At 47.5% G+C, this 25,851-nt stretch overlaps 1 protein-coding gene across 6 annotated transcripts in view; it reads left to right on the top strand.

Moving 5' to 3' along the window:
• The first annotated feature begins 8,077 nt into the window (after positions 1–8,077).
• Tnip1 (TNFAIP3 interacting protein 1) overlaps positions 8,078–25,851 on the top strand; it is a 50,441-nt gene continuing 32,667 nt past the window's right edge. For 3 of the 6 annotated variants that reach the window (XM_026400154.2, XM_026400150.2, XM_026400155.2), the window contains exon 1: positions 14,638–14,726. The gene's annotated coding sequence lies outside the window, so the exon portion shown is untranslated. Of the gene's footprint in view, positions 8,172–14,595; positions 14,727–25,851 lie in introns of those variants that run through there. The other 3 variants (XM_026400153.2, XM_026400152.2, XM_026400156.2) reach the window with 3 other exon arrangements.

The following is a 25,851-nucleotide window of genomic DNA, read 5'->3' as shown; positions in this document are numbered from 1 at the left end:
GGGATTGTTGCTCAGTGGTAGAGTGCTTGCTTTGAATGCCAAGACCCTGGATTCAATTCCCAATACTGCAGAAAAAGACAGAAATCAGCTCTAGGGACCAGTGCAGACAAGGAGACAGGATCAGCAACTGGATTCCCTGGGTATGAAGACATGAGGACCCTGGCCAGGGCAAAGGAAGTCTGGAGAAAAGAGACATTGGGGCAAGAAAGTAAGGAAAAGGGCCCTATCCTGCTATGGGGAATGGGAAAGGGGGGAGGTAGATACAAAGCCAGGTGCCATTACTTGGGAACCCAGAGGCAAGAGGTGCTTTTAAAGGCAGAATATGAGGCCAAAGACCCCCAGGAGAGACCATACCCTGCCCTCCTCTCAGCTAGGTAAGCACTGACAAAGCCCTAAGCCACAGCCACCTGGGAATAGGCCCTTCCCCCAGCCCAGCTGGTTTTCTTTTCTTTTCTTTTTTTTTTTTTTTTAAAGAGAGAGAGAGATGAGATGAGAGAGAGAATTTTTTAATATTGATTTTGTAGTTTTTGGCGGACACAACATCTTTGTTTGTATGTGGTGCTGAGGATCGAACCCGGGCCGCACGCATGCCAGGCCAGCGCGCTACCACTTGAGCCATATCCCCAGCCCCAGCAGCTGGTTTTCTTTTTTCTTTTTTTTTATATTTATTTTTTAGTTGTAGTTGGACACAATACCTTTATTTTATTGATTTATATGTGGTGCTGAGGATCACATGTGCTAGGCAAGCATTCAACCACTGAGCCACAAGCCCAGCCCCCAGGCCCAGCTGTTTTAAGAAGCTTCCAGCACAAGTATTTCCTTCTGTGGATAGTCCCACCCCTTCCTCTCAATTACCACCATCTGCCCTTGGTGCTCCCAGCTGCAGTCAGAACCCCCTTCCTCAGTAGGTACCCATTATGAGAGCTGGCCCTTGACCCAGAAACTCCTGACTAAAGCAGGGAGGGCAGGAAAGTGACATTTCCAATTCCCAGTTTCCCACACAACTACTCCACTCAAAGCCCACTTGTGCTGTTTGGTACGCAAAGAGTTTCACATCACTGTCAGCCACACCCACAGCAGCGTACTATGGATACCCAGAATCAGAAACGCACTGCTGGGAACAAAAAGGCATGTTCTCTCCTGGTAACACACACAGAGAAACACACATTACTGATCATGGAGAAAAATAAAAATGTTGGGCCAAAAAATAGACTGCTGATAAACCAGAAATCTAGACACTGCCCATATTTAGATCAAGTGGCCACACAGGAAACGCCTTGCATGGGTACACAGACTTGCTCCTCACATACACTGGGGCACATACACACACTTTTCTTGGCACACAGTCTTAAGGTGACACATGCAACTCCAGAAATCGGGGACTTGCCTGTTCATGACCCTTGGAGGACAGATGTTGAGCCTAACAGCCATGACTTGAGTCCTGCCTGATGTCCTGCTCTGAGAAGACAAGCCCAGGTCCCTGGAGAACTAGGAAGTACTTAGGATCAAGGCTTGGAAAGGAGTGGAGTTCTGGAACAGGCTTCCAAGAGTCTCAAGATGAGTAAAATTTAAAGGGCAGAAGGGAGAGAGTGAGAGTCTCCTTCAGAAGCCTGGATCCTCTGCCATTCACTTTTCCAGGAGTGTTCTGGAAGCTGGTAGTGAAGGGGTTAATAGTGCCAACCTTTCAATTATTCCCACTTCCCCTGCTCCCAGGGGGCCTTAAAAAAAAAAAAAAAAAAAACAGAGTGTTGGGATTTGCCCAAGGTGAGTCAGGGTCACTACCTGCCCTCTGCTTTTTGCCTCTTCCCAAGAAACAATTCCCTTAGTGAGTGAGATAGAAACCTAAAATGAAACTTTGCTAGACTTCTGGGACTCAGGCCTCATCACTGTCAGCAGTGCTGATTACATTATCATAGTCATCATCACCTCCCCCTGAGCCCTGATCTCCTTGGGGCATGGGAATATGCTGCGTTTTCCTGGGCAACACACCATTTCACTGGGCCTCAGGCTCCCAATTTTCCCACAATGGAGCATACTTTAGGGATAAGATGAGGTTGAAACCCATGAGGAGCCTGGCACAATGCCAGGTCTTGGAGTGCTCAGCACCTGTTATCCTCTTTGTCCTTCCCGGTGTCCTCTCTCCTCTTCTCCCTCTCCCATCCTGGAGTTCAAGCTAGTTGAAGTGCAATATTTGCATAGACAAGAGACCTCACCCGGGGAATTTCCCTCTGGTGACCAGGCTTCCTTTCTGAGGTTAGGCCACATCATCAGACTGCTCCTTCCTCTCTGGCTGCCCCCAGCCACCCTCTGGTTCCAGCCCCTGTTGTCTGGCAGGTGAGATCCAGGCAAATAGATTTAGTCTCATCCTTTGACCTTGGGTACTGTCCAGAGGGTGGGGGTATAGAGGCAGTCTAAGGACCTGGAGCAAAACAGTGGGTATCAGATACGTACTTAAGGAGTAGAGGAAAGGGCAGCAGGAAGGAGTTGGTCAGGAAGCCAGAACTGTAGAGCTAGTTCATCAACAATTCCCTGCCTGACTCTGGACACTTGCCTTCTCTTCCCTGGGCCTTAGTTTTCCCTTCTGTCCAATGAGAAGATTGATCAAGATAATCTCTAAGCTTTGTCCCAGATCTGATGGACTAAGAAGTCACTTCCTTTAGCAGCACAGTGTTGCAACATTTGTTCTTGGATCCTCTTCCTCTGACAAATATCTTGCAACAAACCACCCTGTGTCTGTTTCCTTGGAAAACACAGTTTTGCAAAATTCATTCCTGAATCCCATTTTCCAAGTGTTGATAGAATTACATGAGCCCCATTTCGTCTTAGTGACTCTGTTGGAGTTTTGATTTTGCCTTTTGCTTCACTATGCATAATCTTCTATGACCCAGAAAAAAATGGGGGATAGAGCCTTCTTCTCTCCATATTCTAAGATTTGTTGTCATCGCAGTTTCTGACCTGATTCTAGAAGGCACCTTCTCTGGTACAATGGGGGTCAAGTTGGGGGACCACAGGGACCCTGGGATAATGAGTTCCTAGGACTACCTACATCAAAACCAACCATTAAAAGGACAGCTCCTAAGGCAAAGTCACAATTTTACACCTTAGAATCACCTGGGAATCTTTATAAATACTCATGCCCAGGCCACACCCCCAGAGATTCTGAAATAATTAGTCTGGGGTGGGGCCTGGGCGTCTGTATTTTCACAAACTCCCCAGGTGACTTGAATGTGAAGAATGAGTACTGCTGATGTAGGCCCCATCTAAGACCAAAGGGATCAGAAAATCTGAAGGACATTAAAACTGATAACCCCCTGGCCAGTAATACTTTAGAAATTATTATAATGAGTTTTCCTTTCCTGCACACAGTTATTCCCAGTGCCATAAAGGAATAAAAAGAATTTACTTTCTTTCATAGATGAGGAAGGTGAAGGACAGAGAGGAAGTCACTGCTGAGGTCACAGGGTGAGTCAAAAACAGCAGTGGTCCTGGTACCTAGCAGATGCACATAGACAGCATATTTTTTTAATATCTGTCCATCTATTCACATTTTAAAGAAAAACTGCCTCCAGCTCTTCAGTTTTTTGAATTAGGCTGTATCAATAAAATAGGGAGGCATATTTTGTGGATTCAAGACCCAACTCTGTTACTAACCAGTCAAATCCTCTTTCTCAGGATGTACTTTTCATTTTCTTCAATCTCTTCCTAATAGTACCAAGGATTGAACCCGGGGGTTCATAACCACTGAGTCACATCCCTAGCCCATTTTTATATTTTATTTAGAGACAGGGTCTCACTGAGTTGCTTAGGGCCTCATTAAATTGCTGAGACTGGCTTTAAACTCATGTTCCTCCTGCCTCAGCCTCCTGAGTCAGTGGACTTACAAGGTGTGCCATCATGCTTGCCTGATGGCAAAGCTTTTTAACCTAGTGTTCATGACTTCACAGGTCTGTCTCTACTCTCCACCCACTCTCACCTCTTATTGCCTGTCTCCCCAGTTTGCCACTCTTCCCAACATCAGGAACACTGCATATTACAGCCACATTTGTAGTTCATTTCCTTCTCTGTCCCTCCTCTCCTCCTTCATTCCACAAGCATTCATTTTCTGTCTACTGTGTGTGAGGCACTTGAGAGGTAGTGACAGTTCCTGGTCACCTGGGGCTTACACCAGCCAGGGTTTCACAACACTATGGACATGTTGAGCCAGATAATCCTTTGCTGTGGGGATCTGTCACTTGAAAGTAAGCTGTTTAGAAGCATCCCTGGCCTCTGCCTACTAAATGCCAGGAGCATACCCTTCCCCATTTGAGACAACCAAAAATATCTCCTAACATCCCAGATGTCTTGTGGGTGGCAACATCCCCCCTGAATGAGAACTATTGCTCTGGTAAGACACTAAACAAACCAATGATCATTTTATTACAGTTGCAGGGAGAGAGAATAGGAGGAGGACTGAAAGTCCAGAGCAAGGATCCTGCTGTCATCAGGAGGGAAGTCATCAGGGTAGGGAAGGCCAGGCAAACTTTCCAAAGGAGAAATATTTGGGATTAACATTAACCACATGAAAGGCACAGTAGATTGAAGAGTGCTGCAGCCAGATGCCAGGGCACATGTTGGGAGCCAAAAGCACCCAGTATAGCTATGGTGGAGTAGGGATGGAGTATAAATGCAGGAGCACAAAGGGCCTTACAGGAGTTTGTCAACTATGATGGCAGCCATCCAAAGGAGTCAGAGCTGAGCTTTATGATTGAGTGCTGACTGGGCCATCTGTGAGGTAGTGAGCACCCCCACCCCATCATTGGAAGTATATTTACAGAACCTGGATGACCACCTGCCAATGATGAGAACACACTTGCTGTGGGTGGACTGTTGAGCCAGTAGACATCTGAAACTGTGTGATCCTAAGGTCTCTCGTAGTGGCCTGTCCTCAAAATTCAGATAGGGAGACAATTTTATTAGCTTGTGTGGGAGTTTTCAAAAGCCATGGATGCTTGGGTGACTCAGCCATGTAAAAGCATATTTGGTACCTCTACTGGTTCTCCCTGGCTACCTATATATGAGCGGAAATCTTTGCTTTTGGCACTGGAAACCTTGCTCAGGAAGCTTGGGCTTCTCAAACTCTACCATGTGTCAGGGGCATCCCCTGGGAATTTATTAAAAACGCTGCCTCTAAGACTCTACCTTCCCTCCTCCCAAGAGTCTGATTTCTTGGGTCTATGGTAGGGCACAGAAATCTGCCAAATCCAAGGCAATCCCCAGAGGATTGGTTCCAAGAACCCCCTCTTAAACCAAAATCCAGGGATGCTCACATTCCTGATATAAAAAGACACAGTGTTTGCATTATAACCTGTTCACATCCTCCTGGATACTTTGAATCACCTCTAGAGTACTTATAATGCCTCATGCAATGCAAACACTCTGTAAATAGTTACAGTGTATTGTTTGGAGGATTACAAGAAAGAAATCTGTACTTGTTTGGTATAGACACAATTTTCTTCTGAATATTTTCCATTTGTAGTTGGTTGAAACCACAGATATGGAACCCACAAACATGGAGGGCCTATTGTATTTGAGTTTGATTAAATTCTAGCTGTACCATTTATTGGCAGTTGGCCATTACAAGTCACTAGAAGGCTCAGTTTTCTCATTCATAAAATAGCAGTACTAGTCTCATAGGAGTCATTCATAAAATAATTCATGTAAGAATACTTAGTACTATGCCTGGTACATGATCATCTTAAATATTAACCATCAGTGGTATTTCCTGACCCCCTGTGGCCCACCCTGATTTCTTCTCCATCTGAACCTTTGGACTTCCTTACCATGTCAGAATGGATGGTCCCTTAGTGATCATCCAGTCTGATTCCTTCCTGTCATAGAAGCAAAAGCTGAGGACCTGCAAGGGAAAGGTTTACAAAGAGGAGCGAGGACCCAAAGTCAGCTCTTCAACGCCCATACAAGGACCTCTTCTTTCATAGTGTCTATTCCATGTTCTCAGCATTTCATCAGGGAGAGCCCAAGCTGATCTTCCCCAGGACGTGCAAGCCAAGCGCTCCTAACCAGTGATCCCTGTTCATGCTGGTCCAGCTTCTTGGATCTGCTTAGCCCTTCAAGGTCCCTCTGCCCTTTAAGACTCGATGGGCAGGAACTGCTCCCAGTCAGGCTCCACGTGAACTCACAGAGGGTCTATTATATGACCTCATATATGGAGAGAGTATCATGATCCAGGAACATCAGGACTGCATAACACTTATTTTTACTCCCTACAGAGAAAATGGTCTATGCACAGGGAAACAAAGCCATCCTTTTCCCATGGTCTAGTTCAAGGATTGGTGCCATTGGTTCAATAAAACTTCCCTAACATTGAAAATATCTGTGTAATCTGAATGATAGCTGCTCCTACATGTTGCTAGTGAGCCCTTAAAAAGTGGCCAGTCACAAGGGACTGAGTGTGGTATGGGAAAGAGCACTAGACTAGGAGTCAGGAAGCTCCTCATTTACTCACTTGGGAAGTCATTTCCTGTTGTCTGATCTTTACTTCCTCATCTAGGAGGTCTCTCCAGCATTCTCAACCTAAAGGGTATAAAAGTAGTTGGGACTGGATTCGGTGGGCTCTCCCCTCCCCAGCCCATCCTCTTGCCAGCTTTTCTCCAGGGGCCACATGTGACCCAACCCTGCCTATTTCTTCAGGTCCATGTTACTTCTTGTCTGCTTCAAGTCCCATGATTCACTTGGAATGAACCATTTTCAGTTTCCTGAATATAGTCTCTCTCCTCTTTGCATATTCTATTCCCTTCATTGAGAATATTCTTCCTTATGCTTTTGATTGGCTAATTTCAGGTCTCAGCTGAGAAGTCACTTCCCTCAGAAAGACTTTCCAGATCCCCAAATCACAACCAGACACTCCTCTCTCCTGGCTCACATAACCTCTGGAATGAGCCCAAATACATCTTTGTCCTACTTCTTTGTAATTGCTTATCCATTTGCCCATAGCGCCCAGAGCAATACTATCCAACAGAACTTACTATGATGACAGAAGTGTTATATACCTGTCGTCTAACATAGTAGACAGAGGCAGCTATCAAGCATCTGAAATGTGGCCAGTGCTGATGAGGAACTGAATTATTACTTTTATTCAATTTTAATTTATTTATATTTAAATATCCATGTGTGACTAATGGTTACTTTATTGGACAGGACAATCCCAGTGTCTATTTGAGAAGGCAGAAAGTGGGTCTGACTTGTCCATTCCTGTATCCCCAACAGACCATAAATGTGGCTGTAAGAATGAAAAAGCCCTGGAACCAGGAATGACTAGGAAAGCCCAGGTCACCCAGATGACCCCCTCTCCTCTGCTTTCTAAGCATCTTTGCAACGATTAGTGAATGGAGACCTATGTTTAAGGATGTCCGCAAACCATCATTTTACTTTAATTACAATTGCAGAAGTCAGGCAAAGCAGGACTCATTGTTCCCATTTTACAGTGGGGAATCACTGAGCCTCAGGATAAGTGACTGTTCAGATCTCCAGCTGGCAAAGGCAGAGCTGGGCTACTCCTTGGGCTGTAGATCTCTAGGTTTTGTTGACATCTGAATGAAAGGAGGGAAGGAGCATGCAGGGGGGAAGGAGTGGGCTCTTCCTTCTCTGTGGAGGATCCACAGAGGGTAGTAAGTGGAAACAGATGGAATGGGAACAAGGCCAGAGGATGTGGGCTGGACATCTGGCAATTTCCTCAGGGGCTTGAGCACTGGAATCCCCCACCTTAGGTAAAGGAGGAAATAGAAGTCCTCAGGAGAACCCAGGCAGGGCAGGGCAGGTCACCCCTGCCCCTGCCCCTGAGCCAGTGCCTGTTCCCAGCCTGGCCAAAGGATCATTAGATTTCCTGAACTCCCTCCCCTCCTGGAATTCACAGCAAGTGACAGCCAGTCTGGGAATTGACAGGTGGAGGCTGACAGAGAAGGGCCCTGTGCTTTGCCAGAGGGCAGGATGGGGCCTCAGCTGGGCCTTGTGGGGCTGCCTGGCGGCTGGCTCCTCCATCGTGGGGAATTCCCCTCCTGCCTAAAAGTCAGCTCGGCCCAGCCCTCCTTCCTGCAGAAGCACAGTGAGCAGAGAAGCTTTCACAGGGACAGCAGCCCCCGCTGTACACACCCTCGGATTTTCCTGCTCTTGCCCAGGTGAGTGATCCAGACCAGGGGTAGATGGGCCAAGACAGGAGAGAGGACTCCCGGCACTGGTACCCAAGCCACCAGACCTTCCCAGCTCTGTGCCAAGAGCCACCTGGCCTCCTCTTTCCTGCCAGCTGGGGTCCACTGCTCCCCAGTCCAGCTTGCTCTGCCCACCCAGGTCTTGGGGTCTGGGCCTTTGCTCCTTGCCTGGCCTCCTTTCCTCAGACTTTTCTCCCCATCTCATTTCCTCTTCCTGCCCTGACTTTTTGGCCAAATTTTTTCTCTCCGGTTTTTGCTAGCTTTTCCAAAGGAAAGGAAAAGAAAGGCCTATTTTGTTTTATTCCCCGCTGACCCAAAAAAGGAGTAGGTTTGCAAGTATGAACATGGATGTATTTGTAAAAAAACATGTTTGTGAACTTGTGTCAGACCCACAACAGTGTATATGTGTGGGTCCGTGTGAGTGTACATATGTGACCATGTTTACATTTATGTGTGAGAATGTGTCTGTGCACAACCTATGTGTGTGAATGTGAGTTTTTGAGAGCAAGGTTATTGGGGGCACTTTAGAAGTCTAAAAGACAGATAGGTAAAGATGAGGTGCTCCCTGGGAAGCATAATGGAGGCTGGGATCTTCCTTATCACTGGAGCAAAAGGACCTTTCTCCTCTCTACTGTCTGCTTAGCTCCTAGGGCCCCTGGACCTTTTTGTGTGAACCTTTAACCAAGAGCTTGGAGCCCTTCGAGTGGGCCAAGGGCTGGAACAGTGGTGATGTGGCCTCCTCTTTCATCACAAACAGTCCAGATTTCCAAAGCTGGTTAGAGGCCCACCCCAGGGAAGTCCCTGGCTAGGAGGGGCAAGGAGTACAGGCCACATCTGACAGTCGCTTCTGGGCTGCAGAGGAATGGAGGGAGAATGAGGAGGGGCCCTAGAAAGCTGGAATGTGGGTGAAGACATGGGAGGGAGGGGGCAGGACTAAAAGACAACTGCTCTCAGGGCCCTGTTAGGGCTTCCCAAGATTAGGAAATGTTCCAGTTGGGTAGGTCTGCCTCCTGAGGGATGGGCCAAGACTGCCCAACCTAGTCCCACTTCCAGAAGGATGACAAGGGGCAAGCTTGGATCCCAGCCCAAATCCTTTTGGACACCCTAGTCTGGAGACAAGAGGGGCAGAGGGAGAGAAGCTGGAGCAGGGGAGACCCAGGACTCCTAGGGACTGTGGGAGGGGCCTGGCTGGGCCACATATGTGACAAGGCTGGGAATTTCCCCCAGTGTCACTTTGTCCTTTCTTCTCCTCCCATGGTGCCCTAGAAATCAAAGAGTAACAGGCAGGCCAAGGACACGAGGGAATGAGTTGGGATGCAAAAAGAGGATAACAGGAAAAAGTCTGAAGAACAAGTCAGTGGGGATACCTTCCAATCCCACTCCTCAGAGAGCACTCCATGAGGTCTAGGCAGTTGCTTCACAGCTGGGGCAGGGAGAAAAAACAGCTCTGCTGCTTTGCAGGATTGATAATCACGATGACCACTGCTTTCCTTCATTCTGGCATTTAATTATCACTGGTCCCATGCACTGGTCACTCTTACAGCCTTCATGGCATTGATAAGGAAACTTAAGGGACAGAACGTAAATAGCAGAGCTGAGCTTTAAACCCAAGTGTGTCTGACTCCAGAGCCCAAGCTCCACCAAGTGACATATCTCGGAAAAGGACAAGTTGTGGATATAAAAGGTTTCATCTGCCTTGAAGTGCTGGGTGGATGTGAAAGTTCTAGACATCTTCCCATCCCCTCATGAAGATAGATAGGAAGAATTTTAAAATGCCTTCTTAGGTAAGGGAGGGAATCTGAGACCATAGACTGTGCTCATTTATTCCTTATTTGAAAAAATGCTCTGATTAGCTGGTAGCATTTCAGTCAGTAGCATGTGCTTAACGCGCACTATCTCACTTAGCTATCACCCAAATCGCTCTTTGATATACATACCACACCCAACACCAAAAAGTACCTAGAATCCACTGTAGGGTTTTACATTCCTGAGATTGCTTCAGGCTATGGATCTAAGAAAGGGACCCAGGACTGCTCCTTTCCAGGTTCATTAGCCGCTGCCTCCCCCCCACCCCCAAGTGCCATTCACCACTCATCTTGGCCCTGATTCACTCATTCACTCATGGAATGAAGCACACACTTGTTTGACTTTGAAGCTCCATTTCCCATCAGTGGGATGTGTGGCAATTGCCAAAGTCTTGAGTTCTGGTCCCAAGTGTTAATCATAAACTCCACATGAGCCTGACACAGTGGTACACACCTGAGAATCCAGCTACTCTGGAGGCTGAAGCAGGAAGATCATAAGTTCAAGACCAGCCTGGGCAACTTAGTGAGATCCTGTTTCAAACTAAAAATTTTTTAAAGGTCTGGGAGTGGGATTCCCAGCTCTTGGGGCTCCTTTTCTTCAGAGAAGTCTATCTCTGTCACTTTTGTAATAAACCCACTTCTTTCTTGCTTAAAAAAAAAATATCTGGGAGTGTAGCTCAGTAGTAGGGCACTTGCCTCCCACGTGTGAGGCCCTGGGTTCAATTCTCAGTACCATAAAACAAAAAACAATCAAAAACTCCAAGACCTCCTACAAGTCCTTGCCCTGTTTCTGGCCCTCAGTGTGGCCCTACAAATGTAAAGTTAGGTTGGTCATTTCCTTTGGGTTTTGTTTTGTTTTGTTTTTAGTATCTCTACAAATTCAATCATTTATTTTGAGTAGGATTTTGGGCTTGATCATTTCTAAACACCCTTTCAAGGCTGGCATTCTGTTGCGTATCTTAATAGCTGGCAAGACTCTACAGTATAATACCTCAGAGTGGTAAGAGTTTAACAGCCTGGCTCTTTGTCCTCCAGGTAATTGCTGCTCTATAAGATCTTGGGTGAGTCATTTAATACCTCAAAGCTCCTGTCTCGTCTGTGAAATGGGAATATCAGTATCCACCTTGAAGACTGGTTGGGAGATAAACTATGTACAAATGTCAGCCTAGCACACAGCAAATACTCCGTGTTACAAAAATATATATATATGTTTTTTGTGTATGGGGGCGGTTACAGGAGATTGAACCCAGAAGCACTTTACCACTGAGCTACATTCCCAGTCCTTTTTTATTTTAAGACAAGTTCTCATTAAGTTGCTTAGGACCCTCACTAAATTGCTGAGTCTGTTCTCAAATTTGTGATCCTCCTACCTTAGCCTCCTGAGCCACTGGGATTACAGGCATGCACCATGGTGCCTGGTTTATAAAACTTTTATGATGCAGCCTCCACCCTGCTTCTGGCACTTGGTTTAGAATTAAATCTCTTATAGGTGAATTTTTTTGCATGCTTCTTATTTTCTTCAAATATATATTTGGAGCTATTCTGGTTGAGGTGGTAGAGGAGCAGGGAGTGGTAGAAAGATTAGGAAACTGCCTGCTTCAAAACAAAACAAAACACAGGCAGTTTGGTTCTCCTCCCAGGTGGGGTTTTGTGCATGTGCTTGTTGTCACTCTGGAAGAGCAAGAGGTTGCCACCTGCCTGAGTCACTCAGCTCCCAGCCTCAGGCCCAGCTTCCTGGCTTGGAAATCCCCTTCAGGCCAAAGGGGTGGTGATGCTTGGGGGACTGTCTCCCATCCTCTCTATGCACCAGAGCCTAGGGTCCCTTCAGGGACATGGATGGAAGAATGGAACCCAGTGAGACTATATTGCTGGGTTGAAAACTGAAATTATACTCAATGCATGCAACCCACATCTATGCCCACTACCATTTCTTAAATGCCTACTGTGGGTTGAGCCTTAGGCTTTTTTTTTTTTTTTTTTTTTGCATTATTTCACTCATCCTTATAATACATCCAAAAGAAGGTACAATTATCCCCATTTTTCAGAAAGGAACTATGAGTCTTAGAGATCACCCAGGTAGTAAGTAGCTGAGTAGGAGTTGGAATCCCATTCGTTAGAACAATAGCCTTTGTTCATAAAAGTATTGAGCTTCTGGGAGAAAGCGAAATGAATCATGACATTGTGAAGACAACACAGGGCAGTAGACAAAGCACACAGGACTATAGGACTAGGAGCCAAGGCCCCAAGTTCCAATCCTGGCGGTGTCACTTACAATGTGTGGCTTAGAGCAAGTCCTGTTCTATATAAAGGCCATAAATAGGAGATTATGAGCAATGGTCTCCAGAGCCCCTTTTATGACGCAATACTCTGAGGTCAAAACAAGACTTGCAAAGATTCCAAATGGGGTCAGTCATAACTTTGAACAGGTAAGTTTTTCCATAGTATAACTTTTAAGATCAAGTATCCCTACAGGGCATGGTGGCACATACATGTATTTCCAGCCACATGGGAAGTAGAGACAGGAGGATTGCAGGTTTGAGACTAGCCTCAGCAACTTGGCAAGACCCTAAGCAACTTTTTAAAAAAATGGGCCGGGGATGTGGCTCAGTGGTAAATAGCCCCTGGCTTAAAGACCCAGTACCCCCCCCCCAAAAAAAAAAAAAAAGAAAAAGAAAAAGAAAGAAAAGTATCCTAAACTAGGAAATCAGACAAAAAGATGACTGGAAACATTTTCATATCAAGCCTAAGCATTCTCCAACAAATCTACCCAGCATTCATCAGGCACTTTGGGAAATGAAACGTTTTTGCCAACTATCTAGTCAGATATTTCATAAAAATAACTGACATAGTATGGGAAAAAATACAAATAATTGAAGACCCTTCATTTTTCAGTAAGTTTCAGGGTTTGTGGGATGAGTGTTCAGGTGGAGACCTGGGCTGGGATTAGGAAGGCGGCATTGTAAGAAGAGATTAATTAGGAAGCATAGGGAAGGAACAAGGTGAAAACATAAATGCATTTGCTGGGCCCAAAACGCATGAACATGATGCATCGCTACAGCCAAGTGACCCAGGTCCAAGGCTCCTAGTCCCCGTGCATCTTTCTCTGATGATGACATCAAGTGCGGCCTTGCTTGGTTTCTGTATCTTTCCTTCCCTTCAGAATCAAGGTACATGTGTACTTCTTTTCATAATTAAAGTGAACTAGAAAAAATATTGTTTTGAAAATTTAATAACACCCAGATGTCACAAGGCCTGAAAACAGAATTCTTGGACTGGACACATACTTGGTCAGTGTCTGTGTGTTCAGAGTCATAGTTGATTGACAAGTCTCCCCTTCCATGAAATGGGCCATGTATGAAACAGTTCCCTAAATGCTTTCCCATAGTCCTTTCTGAAGATGAGCCCCTGAGAATGATAAAGTTTTCAACAGATTCAGTGGAATGGGTCTTTTGCAATGGGGTTTTCATAAAGCTATATTACCCAATAATATACAGCTGTCCTTTTTTAAAAAAATATTTTTTTAGTTGTCAATGAACCTTTTTTTCGGTGCTGGGAATTGAACCCAGTGCTTCATGCTAGGCAAGTGCCCTACCTCTGAACTACAACTCCAGCCCATAAATAGCTGTTCTTTATTTCAAGGCTTTTTCATTCTTTGGAATAAAAATTTATAATTTTTTTCCCCCAATAAAATGATGGGCTTTAGAAAAATATTTCTATCCTTAAAGCAAGTTACTGTTCCTTACAGGCCTGGGAAATACCACAGGCTGTTGGAATTATCTATCATATAGGTAGACAGGATAGAGGGAGGCCTCTGGATTTGACCACCTGGGTTTGAACCTTGATTTGGCCCCTCAGTAAGGTCATCAAACCTCTGTGCCTAGTAGACTATTTCTGGTTAAAGTAAGGAAGGAGGGCTAAAACTCCCACTTACGAAGGTGATTGAGCGAATAAAATAATGCTTTGCAGTGTTTACAATCCCTGGAGCAGTAAATGCGCGGGGGAGGGGGTAGTTTAGACCTAACAATAGGATTCTTTAAAGGTCCTCTTGGCTGGAAATTTCTATCGCCTCACCGAATCTAGGAACTCAGCGGAACTCGGCGGCCCTGAGCTCTAGCTCTGGCTTCGCTCCAAAAGCTTACGTGCCTTTTGGCAAGTCCCCTCCCCACTCTGGCCTCGGTCCCCCACGGTATAAGAAAGGGGTTGGGTGGTCTCTGAGGCTCGCCGCTCTGAAATTCCCGCATATGAAGTGGTCCCAAGCCTCCGCCCCAGTCTTCCGGCGCGGGGAATGCCTCTAATGGCTGCGCCGTGGAGGGGCTGCACAGCGCGGGGCGGGGCGCCGGGGCCGGGGCCGACGCTGCCCGCGGGAAGGCAGCCAGGGGGCTACCGGGATAACCGGCAGCCTCTACGCCGGCTCTCAGCTCGGGTAGAACTACGGCGGCAGCTGTTTACCTCGCTCGGTTCCTCCCCCGGCGGCCGCGGGCCGATCAGGAGCGCGTCGCGCGATTGGTCGATCGGCCTGTCGATCACCGGGGACTTTCCCAGGGGTGGGGCAAGTTGGCCCCCAGCACTTCCTCGTCCTCAGCCGCGTCCCCCTGCCCTACCCGGGAGCCGGAGAAGTGCCACAGGACGGAACCTGGCCGGGGCCTTTGTCCCGAACCTGGACTCGGGGCTGGGCGCGGTGAGCGGGGCTCTGTCCTTCCCCCCGACCCCTCGACTTTAAGTAAGCCGGCCGGGCCCAGCGGGGATGGAGGGAGAAGGGAGGCCGGGACTGGGGCCGTTCAGAACCTCGGTCGTCAGGCCGCGGAGGCGGCTTGAGCCCCCACACCCCGGTCCGGTGCGCGAGGTCCGGAGGCATCTCCTCGGGCCGCTAGACTGCAGGGGCCCCGAGCGGAGCGTGGTGGGGGGCGCGCGTGCGCACTGCGAGGGGGAGCCAGACTGGGCTGGGCGTGGGGGCGTTGTGCTCGGCGTGCAGACCCTCGGGGTACCGGCGCTCCTGCGGAGCCGGGGTTCTTTCAGAGACAACTGTGCGGCGTGAGTAGTTTTGTATAGCTCTGGAAGCAATGTGTACATGCATGTAAAGATGAGGAAGATAACTTATTGGGCGCTTTCCAAATGTTGATCTAAATGCTTTACGTGTTCATTTCATTTAATTATTATATCCATCCTAAACATGAGTATTATTTGCCCTCTTCTGCAGTTTAGGAAATCTAGGAGATTAGGTTCACACAACTAGTGAGTTGCAAAGTGAGGTTTGAACTCAGGCACCTTGCTCCAGAGGCCCTGCTGTACTGTTTTTGTTGGAACATATTTTGCACACTGTTGGAGACGTTTGTTTGCATGTGCAGGGTAGATGTTGTTAGTTACTGGGAGTGACTTCAGGGGTGGAGTTTTTACTGTTGGTTGAGTTTTGCACTGTAGGACATTTGTGTGCTCACTCACACGCGTGTGTGTGTTTGTGTGTGTGTGTGTGTGTGTGTGTGTGTGTGAGAGAGAGAGAGAGAGAGAGAGAGAGAGAGAGAGAGAGAGAGGGAGGGAGGGAGAATGAATGTATATGAAAGTAATTGCGTTACTTCATTACATTTATTAATTTTATATACAAAGAATGGGTGGGAATTTTGTGTGACCAAGTGAGAAATTGTGTTTTGATAAGGGGAGGGAGGGACTTTTGTGGATGATGCAAAAGAATCAGCAACATCCATCCACACCCCCTTACAGAATGACAGTGCAGGGAAATGTGTGCATTCCTAATGCATCATTTTTATTTCACAGTAACGTCAAAATAGGATTTAATCAGCTCTTACTCATTTTCCAAATAATGGGGGTGTGATAGAGGGGATTTTTGTGCCTGATGAGAGGTCAAAAAAAGAGGTTCTCAGAACTTTTTTTTGACCTTGACAGAGGATATTGTATTAGGAGGGTGGAATATTTATTAGATCAAATTCAGCAACCCAGTGACATTGTATTAATATTCCTTTTGCAGCAGACCAAACTGAGGCAGCAAAGAAACCAATGTAATAGCTTACATTTATGAATACTTCCATGTGCCAGGCACAGTGCTTTACAGTCAGTGTTTCTTTTGGGGGGACAGGAGTGGGGGACACACTGGGGATTGAACCCAGGGATGCTTAACCACTGAGCCACATACCCAGCCCTTTTTTAATTTAGAGACAGGGTCTCGCTGAGTTGCTTAGGGTCTTGCTGAGGCTGGCCTTGAACTTGTAATCTTCCTGCCTCAGCCTCCCAAACCTCTGGGATTACAGGTGTGCACTAACACACCTGGCTCAGTATTACAACCTTGTGGTAATCTCATTTTCAGATAAAGAAACTAAGGCCCAAAAAGGTTAAGACTTGCCCAAGACTAATAAGCCTTATACCTGAACCTTCTTCCCTTTCCACTGGCTGAGGCTGTTGTTCTGGCTGTGTTCAAATAATGTGATCAGGGACTAGCCCTTCGTGGAAGCATTTGATCATGCCCCTTTGGAAGCTATTGGTGGGGAGTGTCCTGTGTCCTATATACTTGCGTGACCATGTAGTCCCCAACCCATGGGTGTCCTGTGGGCGTGGGTATAGCATGGCTGAGGGTTGGTGCCTGCCCCTGGATACCTATATCAGGTCTTTTGAGGCCCCAGGAAGCTGTGGGGTCTGACTCATACCCTTACCCCCAGTACTGCCTGTGACTTGGGGCCCGGATGTCCTGGTTGGGTCAGGCCGACCTGATTTGAGCGTGGCAGCATTGTAGGAGGCTGTTTGTCTGCCTCCCTCCATTGGTTATTATTTTCCTCCTGCACTAGGTGTGGCTTAGCCACACCACGCCAGCCTGGAGGGATACTCCAGCATGCCCAGCTTGTTCTCACCCTGAGCCTGCACACCTACCGTTCCCTCTGCCTGGAGCACCTTTCCCCAGCTCTTCCCATGGCTGGTTTTCCTTATCTGTCAAGTCTCAGCTCAAATGTCACCTCCTCAGAGGGGCCTTCCCTGACCTTTCTATGCAAAGTACCCCTTTTTTTCACTTTCTGTCACATTACTGTCTATTTTTTTTATGATCTCATCAAGCTCAGAAATAAGTTTGTTTATTTGCAAATGAGAAAGTAAATGTACAGAACTTCATGGGCTGGCATCTAATCATTTTATTTATTGTCTTTCTCTTTTCCTAGAATATGATGGTGAAGGCAGGGACCTCTTTAGTCTTCCTGTGTGACACTAACACTGGAGAAGAGTCTGGGGTGAGGCTCTGTTGGGTTTAGCCAGTGAAGAAAAAACTAGAATACTGGTGCATTTCACAGATAAGGAAGCTGAGCCCTAGATATAGGAAGGCAGGATGAGAACGGGAGTCTCTTTCCCAAGGCATCTCCCCTCTTCTGATAGTTAGCAAACCTATGCTGATGCCTCTCTATGCCTTGTGCTATGCAGGGTCAGGACATAGATGTATAAGGAACAGACTCGGGCTTCCAGAAACACACAGTCAAGTAGAGAGCTATGAGCAGTACCTGGAAGGCACTGTGTGCCAGCAAGTGCCACGTGAGTTGCCTGGCATAATTGTGACTGGGGTGTGAAGTTATTTCAAGCATTAGGTGTTCCGGGGGGCTTTTGGGAGGATATGACTTCAAGGACAGACCCTAGAAGATGATGAGATGTAGAATGGGGTTGGGGCTTAGTGGACAACGCAGAAGATTTGGAGTATGGACCTCCTGGGTTGGGGGACCTGATCAGTTGGGCTAGGAATGACCGAAAAGACAAGAGGCGTAGAAGTGTCTCTTTTTCCCAGTTAGCAGCAGTGGGAATTAGAGCAGCTGGTTCCTGAACTTGAGGGAGGGAGGCTTGTTAAACTCAGGTTGCTGGGCTGTACCACCAGAGCATCTGATCCAGTGGCTCTTGAAGAGCCCCTGGTGCAGACCTGGGTGGGGCTGCCTCTGCCACTCTGGGCCTGCCCTTCCTCACCTGTGGCCCTGTGCAACATCAGGTCCACCTCTGGAGTGATGGATTCCTGAGACCATGTGTTTCAGACACTCCATGCAGGGCCAACACGTGCCCAGCCCTCAGTGAATACCAGCAGCTCTTACTGTTCCCAAGGCTAATGACGAAGCTGTAGAAAGATTTCAATAGGTGAGGATGGTCCTGTTTCCTGTGCTTCTGGATCACTTGCCTCCAGCCTTCTACCAACTTGTGTACCACTCTGTCTCTGAATGGTCATTCTTTGCTTTGTCTCAAGTGCCTGTCCCTCTTTGGAGTGGTGGGAACTCAGCTGTAGGAGGGGCTCCGAGAGCATCTGGCCTGAGTGCCTGCCATGGCACCCACGTCCCCCTGCTTGACCCCACCTGGAGTTGGGGAACTGCTGCCTGTAGGCAACCCCTTCCAATATTTTCTTTTCTCTCTTCTTTTTTGTGGTATGGGGATTGAACTTGGGGCCTGGAGCATGCTAAGCATGTGCTGTACCCCTAAGCTACACCCCAAGCCCACTTCGATGGTTATTACAGACATCTTTCTTCTGTGGCCCTCTGTCCAACTTGTTGCTTCTTTCTACATCCTTTTTCCTTCATGGCTCACCTGATCACTCTGAGGAAAGGAGGGCGGTGGTGTGGTGTGTTGACAGAATGCATAGGTGGCCACCACAAGACCTGGTTTTGGCCCTTCTGTGTCACTAAGAGATCCTGGGCAGGTCTCAGCCTCTTGCTGGCTTTGGATTCCTAGCTGCGTAAAAGGAATGGCACTGCCTGGCAGGACATTCTCTGGAAGCCATAAAATTGTAACAGCCCTGTGGTCGGGCCACCATCTTATTGGCTCCAGCAGGTTCCAAGCTCTTACCTTTGGGCCAGGGCTTTCTGAGCCTCCTTCCTGGTGTCTAGTACCTGCCCACCCTGTTCCTGGCCTCTGCATGAGCAGAGTACTGAGGTCCTCAGAGGAGCTGCCTAAGAGATAAGCCTGGGCAGCCACCAGAGCCACTGCAGGAAGTTCTTGATGTTCTTCCTGTGACCAGCCCAGGACAGTCACTCTTCTGATTGAAACGGATGACTGGAGAGTAGCTGGCTCTTTGTGTCAGGGCTGTCCCTGCAGGACTGAGCACTTCTCTCCCAAAGACCTTACCCTCAGGCTGTTCCCTGAGAGACAGGAGTCAGTGTCCTGGAGGGCCTGTGTGGCTGGTAAGTGAGACAGCCCAGTGGGGAGTGAGGGGTGGGTGCTGTGGCAGTCAGTCCTGTCACCAAAGAGACCTGTTCAGAGGCCAGAGCTGGTATATTTAGGGCAGGCATGGGGGTGCCCATGATTTGGTCTCCACTCACCCTTCAAAACACTCGTCCTGTTTTTGGAGGCCTTTGGACCCCTCATCCTTGGCCTTCATCGCAGCTGGCTTGGGCAGTGGTCTGGGAGCCCTGGTCCCTTCACACCCTTGCTTCTGCCTCCATAAGTGCTACTTTTGCCTGACCCTGAACCCTGGTAATCAGCGACATTGACTTGTAGAAATACTACTGAGTCTTTCAGATAAAGACTGGGTGCCCATTCATCTCATTCAAGAGATGAATGTATTTTCCACACACCTAAAATTTCTCCCTGGTCACCATCCCAAGAAGAAACAAATATTCTGAATTTAGTAGTATTCTCCTGTATTTCTTTATGTTTTTTTTTTTATGAATGTGTACATTTCTAAATAACATAATATTGTTTCTTTTTCGTTTATTTGGTACTGTGGATTGAACCTGGGGGCACTTAAACATTGATCCACACCCCCAGCCTTTTTTAAGGTTTTTTATTTTGAGACAGGGTCTCACTGAGTTGCTTAGGGCCTCACTAAATTGCTAAGGCTTGCTTTGAACTTGCACTCTTCCTGCCTCAGCCTTCCAAGTTGCTGGGATTACAGGTGTGCTCCTGTGTACCACACCCAATTGCTTCATATTTCTTAAAATGTAAATTAAGTGCTATCATATTGTCATTATTCTTCTACAGCTTGCTTGTTTGTTTAATATATTTGTGGGATTCGTCCATGTTTATATCTGTAACTCTGGTCCACTCATTTTTCACTACTGTATGGTATTCCTGATGTGAAAGTACCTGGGAATTTATTTATTTATTATTAAATGTATATTTATTCATTTTCCTCTTTATGTAGGTAATTGTCAGCCCTCGGTTGTTGAAACACGAATCCTTGGCTTTAACCTGATTACTTCTCACCTGTCCTGCCTTTCCCATCTTAGTGCTTTCACAGCTATTATGGCAGCTACTGGTTAGCACTTCAAGGTATTCAAACAGGTCTGTCATTTCTGCTTGGTCTACACATGAGAGAGAAGGAAAGTGAAGTCTGCCCAAGTTCACTCAGGGAGGGAGCAGAGCCAGGCTTGGTTCTGTTAAATCCTCTTTCCACCATATTTGGTATAAGGGGAATTCTCAAAACCTGACATCTTCCTTCTTTGAGTGGAGAGTTACAGGGTTGAGTAAGCCAGCTCTTGCATGCTGGGGACTGGGAGATGGTCGGAACTCCCAGCCTGCCCTAAGGTCAGGCTTGGTGCTCTCTCTTCCCATAGCTGTTTGTTGAAGCGATTCCTTCTGGGCTCAGGGAGGCTCTGACCCCTGGGAGGGAAGCCAGGCTCACTGGCCAGTGGTGATGGTGTGGCCTTCTTGGGAATCCCAGCAGGGAAGAGGAAGGTACTGGTAAGGAAGGCATGGAGGTATTGCTTGGGCCGCCTTCCCAGCCCTTCTCAGGGGGCTGTTGGGACAGGGAAGCAAGTTGGGACTAGTGATGTGATGATCAGTTTGGATTCCACTTTGTTCCTTGAGGATGATGTGGATTGAGTCAAGTTCTGCACTCTGGGCTCCGTTGCCTCACCAGCAGGGCAGGTGTCCTGTTCTACATCTGCCTCGCTGTCCTCAAGGCCAGCTCCCCTTACCAAAGCCAGAACCTTTAAGGTCCCAGATGTACCTCTCCTCTACGGTTGTCGCCTCTCCAAACACAGAATTCCTTAGCTAGATAACCTGTCCCCAGACTTGACTTCTTTATTCTCTATTGCATCCCTATGGGTTGACTGTGCACAAAGCAGGCACATGGTAAAGAAGTTCCCACCCCTGACCTGCAGCCCTGCAGCCTCATTTGGTGCCAGAACAGTGGTCCTTGTGATCTTGTCAAGCCACTTAAATTGTTTTTTTAAATATTATTTTAAAATCTTCATTTAAAAAGTTACAGAGTAATAATGCTCTATGGGGGAAAATCCTACCAAACTCAAGCAGTTCCCAAAGGAAAAGGTAAGAAGTGAAAGTTGTCCTCTCTCTCCTCCTCCTCCTCCACTTCCCTATCCCCATGATAAATTTAAAAATTAACTTTTTAATTGCATAAGGACCAGACTAGTTTTTCCATATTATAAGCTAAAATATTGTAGGTAAAATAGAAAGTTTTTAACTTTCAGCTCCTAAGCCAGGTCCTTCTCTGGAGCTGTCTCATAGGCATAGTTTGGCTTCTAGTTTTCCTTTTTCTGTGCATATATAAGATTTTACACCCAGACACACACATAGAGTTGTTGCTTTTTTAAAGATAGTATCCTATTATATGTGTAAATCTGCAATTCGCTTTTTATTTTATAGGCATTTGTGTGTGTGTGTGATGGCAAAGCAGTTTACTTCATTGTTTTGATGACTATATAGTATTCCATTGAGTAAATGCACTGCAGTATATTTAACTAGTCCTTTCTCAATGGATATTCAGGTCATTTTTTACTGTAACAAAGCCTGTGGCTGTGCACGTCTTTGTCCAACCCGTGTGTGTGCAAAGATCTCTAGATGGCTTGATAGAGGATCGCTGAATCAGTTGTCAAGTCCTGGCCCATTAGGTTAGGGAAACCTCCTTGAGCACACTTTTCTGTAGCAGTACTTTGTTCTTAGCCAGTTGGCCATGCACACATGCTGTTAACAACATGGAGAAAGAACGTTGTGTTAGTCAGCCTTCTGTCAAATAATGAAATGCCTGAGAAAATTATAAAGAGAAAAGGTTTATTCTGATTTGCAGTTTTGGAGGTTCCAGTCCGTGATTGGTTGGCCTTATGCTTTGGGCCTGTGGCAAGGTAGCACATCTTCACAGGAGCATGTGGCAAAGTAAAACTGTTCCCCTCGGCCCGGAAGCAAAGAAAAGGAATATCCTGGGATCCCATAATCCCCTTTGATGGCATGTCCCCATTGACCTAAGTACCTCCCCGTAGGTCTACCATTTCCAGTAGTGCTGCCTTGGAGACCAAGCCTTTAAGACGTGGGCCTTTGGAAGACCTTCTATATCCAAACTGTAGCAGACACTTTTTACTGGAGGCAACCTATCTATACAAAAAGCAAGTGTACACCAAGGCTGTATCAGTAGGAATATAATTCCTAAAAGGGTAGAGATGAAAATCTGTCTGTGTCTGGCCAGGCAGCCCCCACCTGGAGTGCTGTGTTGAATTCCAGGGTGAGTTTGTAGATGGGGGGGTATGGACTTGTGGGTGGGGTTTGGGGAGTGTTGTGGAAGCTAGTGTCTTTGGGAACAGTGCAAGGAACAGGTCTACAAGAACACACTTGAGGTTCTCAACCTCTCCATAGCTGAGTAAAAAGGGGAGCATTTTGTTCTGTATTTCAGGGGAGCCCGAGGGTAGAACACAGGCCAGTGGAAGCCTAACTGGGGGCACCCTGACTGCGGCCTGTGTTGGCTGCCCAGAAGTTGCCTGGGGAATTCGTTGTGGAGGTCCGGCTGGCTAAAGATGGCCAGTCAGAGTGCTGTGGCTCCTCTGTGGGCCCGACGAGCATAGGACTGAATTTCTCCTGAGCCTGTTTCCAGCCTGAGATGCCCAGCCTGGAAACTTCAGGTGACCCTGAGCAGACTGGGCCTCACTGTATGCAAAGCGTAAAGGCAGGGACAGGAAAGCTGGGCTTGTTCTGGAGCATCAGGAAACCCACCCAGAACTTCAAACTCCAGCCTCCCTGGCAGCAGGACAGTGAAAGGGATCCAGTGTTGAAGGGTCACAGAGCAAGGCTAGATTACTTGTTCTACCACTAACCAGCCTTGTGTCCTTAGGCAGATAACTTAACCTCTCTGAGTCTACTTCCTTATCTGAAAAATAGAGATGATGTCCTCTAGACAAAGGGGTTAAAAGCAGGGACACAACTTTCCTCTCTGGGTGGTAAGAAGAAAATGAGGCAGTGTGCATAATGATGGTGGTATCTAACAAGCTGTCACCTTCCCCCTTAGCTTTAGTTAGCTGTCCCAAGGCTGCTTTTGCAGTGTTTTTAGCCAGTGGATGGTCCAGGCTGCTTGGGTGTTTGCAGGAGTGCTGTGGCCTGGGTTAGATGCAACAGAGGTCCCTCTGCAGTGGCTTAGCCGAAGGGAGGGGAGAGGAAGGACATAGGACAGATATGTGCTGCTTCTGAGGGACACAGAGTCCTTGGGCTTTCCTGGAGGCCTGGTGCATGTCAGGGAGGAGGGTAGACCTGGTGAAGGGCTGTGGACCTCCATCAGCCCAGGGTCTTGGACTGCTCTTGGGCAGGCAGCAGCACCCTGCACACTTTCACTGGAGGATTGGTGTCTGGGAAATCCTCCTTGGCCTTGGGATGAGACTGAGGATCATGGCCTTAAGGAAAGAGGGTCACAGAAAGTGGTGATGGTGAGTTGAGAATTCTGAACTGTTGGAACTAGAAGGGACCTTAGATTGTGCAGCCCAACTGTGTTGTGTTATTGCTGTTGTCATATTCTCCTCCCTGTAGGAATTGAAGGCCCGGAGGGGAAGGTGTTTACCCTAGTGTACCTTCACTAGATCCAGTTCCCATATTAATTGGACTGTATTCTGGCAGCCCCTTGATCACTGCCTGATTGCCAAGACTCCGGTGTGAAGCCCTAGTCTCCCTACTGGGGAGGGTGCTGGAGTGGGCTCCCTGAGTGCACACTGTCCAGAACAGGGCTGGGTCGCTTCTGGTGGGAGAGCTGACAGTTACCTGTTTTGTTTTGTTTTTTAAGACTTCATATTTTTGGAGCAGTTTTAGTTTCACAGCATTACTAAGAGGCAGGCACATAGATTTCCTGCCTCCAACATGCACAGCCTCCCTATTATCAGCACCCCCTGCAGAGTGGTGTGTTTATTAGTGCTGCAGACTTCTGTGTGGACACATCATCATCATCCAGTGCCCTGTCATTTGCACTTGGGTTCACTGTTAGTGTTGCACATTCTCTGGGTTTGAACAGAAGTATAACGACATGGGCTGGGGATGTGGCTCAAGCGGTAACGCGCTCGCCTGGCATGCGCGGAGCACTGGGTTTGATCCTCAGCACCACATAACATAAAATAAAGATGTTATGTCCACCAGAAACTGAAAAATAAATATTTTAAAAAAAGAAGTATAACGACGTGTCCACCATTAGCGTATCATACACAGTCATTTCACTGTCCCAAAAGTCTAACCTGATCAGTGATGGATGGGCCTGGGGCCACAGTTTTCCCAACTTCAAAATTGATGGGGAGGACTGGAGGTCATCGTAAGATGAGAATGTGGACAGAGTTTGCTTTAGTCTGCAGTGTGACTTCATGGCTGTGTGCTTCCTGTCATCCTTGAATGAAATCGCAAGATCTCGCTCTTTACAGTCGCAGGAAGTGAGACTCAGATGACTCCCAGTCTTTCATGAGTGCAGCACTGTGGTTCGTGGGTTTCTGGGAGCCATGTCTTCACTAGCTAAGGTGTTAGACCTGCTGTCTGTTGGACTGGGGCCAGCAGTCAGAGGTTATTTGCAGGTTGCCAGAAGTTAAGTAGAAATCCCAACCCAGCTTACTGAGAGGCTAGAGATCCTGGGATGCTCCATTAAAAGAGGGAGTGGTTGGGAAGAAGTCATGGCTGCTAGATCAGCTGGACACAGGTGAGGGGGTGCCCTGGCCTTCTGCTAAGCACCTATTTGCTAAATACTGAGCTGCATACTATATATTCATTATTGTTATTTTTGAAGTTTTATTATAAAACAAATAATGTTCCTTGTTAAATAAATTATCAGGAAGAAGAAAGTGAAAACTCTCCTCCAATCATGCTCATAGTTTAATTATTTTGATCTTATACCGGTAGGTTGTATTGTTTCTATTTTGCAGATGAGGCAACTGAAGCTCAGAAAAGGTGGGTGACTGGTCCAGTGTCCCACAACATGCAGGGCAGACAGAGCAGGACTAGTGGGGTGAGGCCCCGGGTGCAACATCTGAGAAGGGCTCTCTCGGGGCCCTTGCACCTGAGCACGTCGTTCAATATGGCATCCTGAACCCCTCACTCTGCCTCTCCCTGTCCCCTGCCTTGGTTGGACCCTCTCTTCCTGATTCAAAGGCCACATTGTCTCCAGCATGCTGGTCCCTTCTCTTCCCTTGACTTGCTGCCAGCTTCCAAGGCTTGGGTCTCCTCCGATCCTGCAGCCAGCATTAAGACCGCACCCAGTTTCTGTCTAGTCCAGACGACTCCTCGACTCCTCTCGCACACAAGGAAACAAAGCGACAGTCTATATGCTGAGAGTGGGTGGCAGAGAAGTCACCAGGACAGGCCCCTTGGAGTTCCTTTTCCAAGCTCTCTGTGGTATGTGGCCAAGGGGGTGACGCTGGCCATGCCAGCCTCCTGCTCTGCTGTAGTCCCTTGTGCACTGAATGATTCTGAGGAAGTCTGTGCCTCCTGGTGGTGGATGGATTGGGACATTCCCACTCACCTCCGTCATCCTGAGATGACTCCCCTCTCTGGGTTCCCATCTGCCCAGCATCATCTTGGAACTGCCGCTGGCCAGCTAGCTCTGAGGTCAGGAGGCCTGGAAATTCCCCATCCCTCCCTTTGTCTTTTCTCCAGCAGCCCAGGCCCTCCCTCGGTGGCCGCTCTGATCCCCAGAGGATTTTCTC

This window comes from Urocitellus parryii, chromosome 1 (genome assembly GCF_045843805.1).
Source record: "Urocitellus parryii isolate mUroPar1 chromosome 1, mUroPar1.hap1, whole genome shotgun sequence".
NCBI classification, from domain to species: domain Eukaryota; kingdom Metazoa; phylum Chordata; class Mammalia; order Rodentia; family Sciuridae; genus Urocitellus; species Urocitellus parryii.
This window is presented reverse-complemented; position numbering and strand designations above follow the sequence as displayed.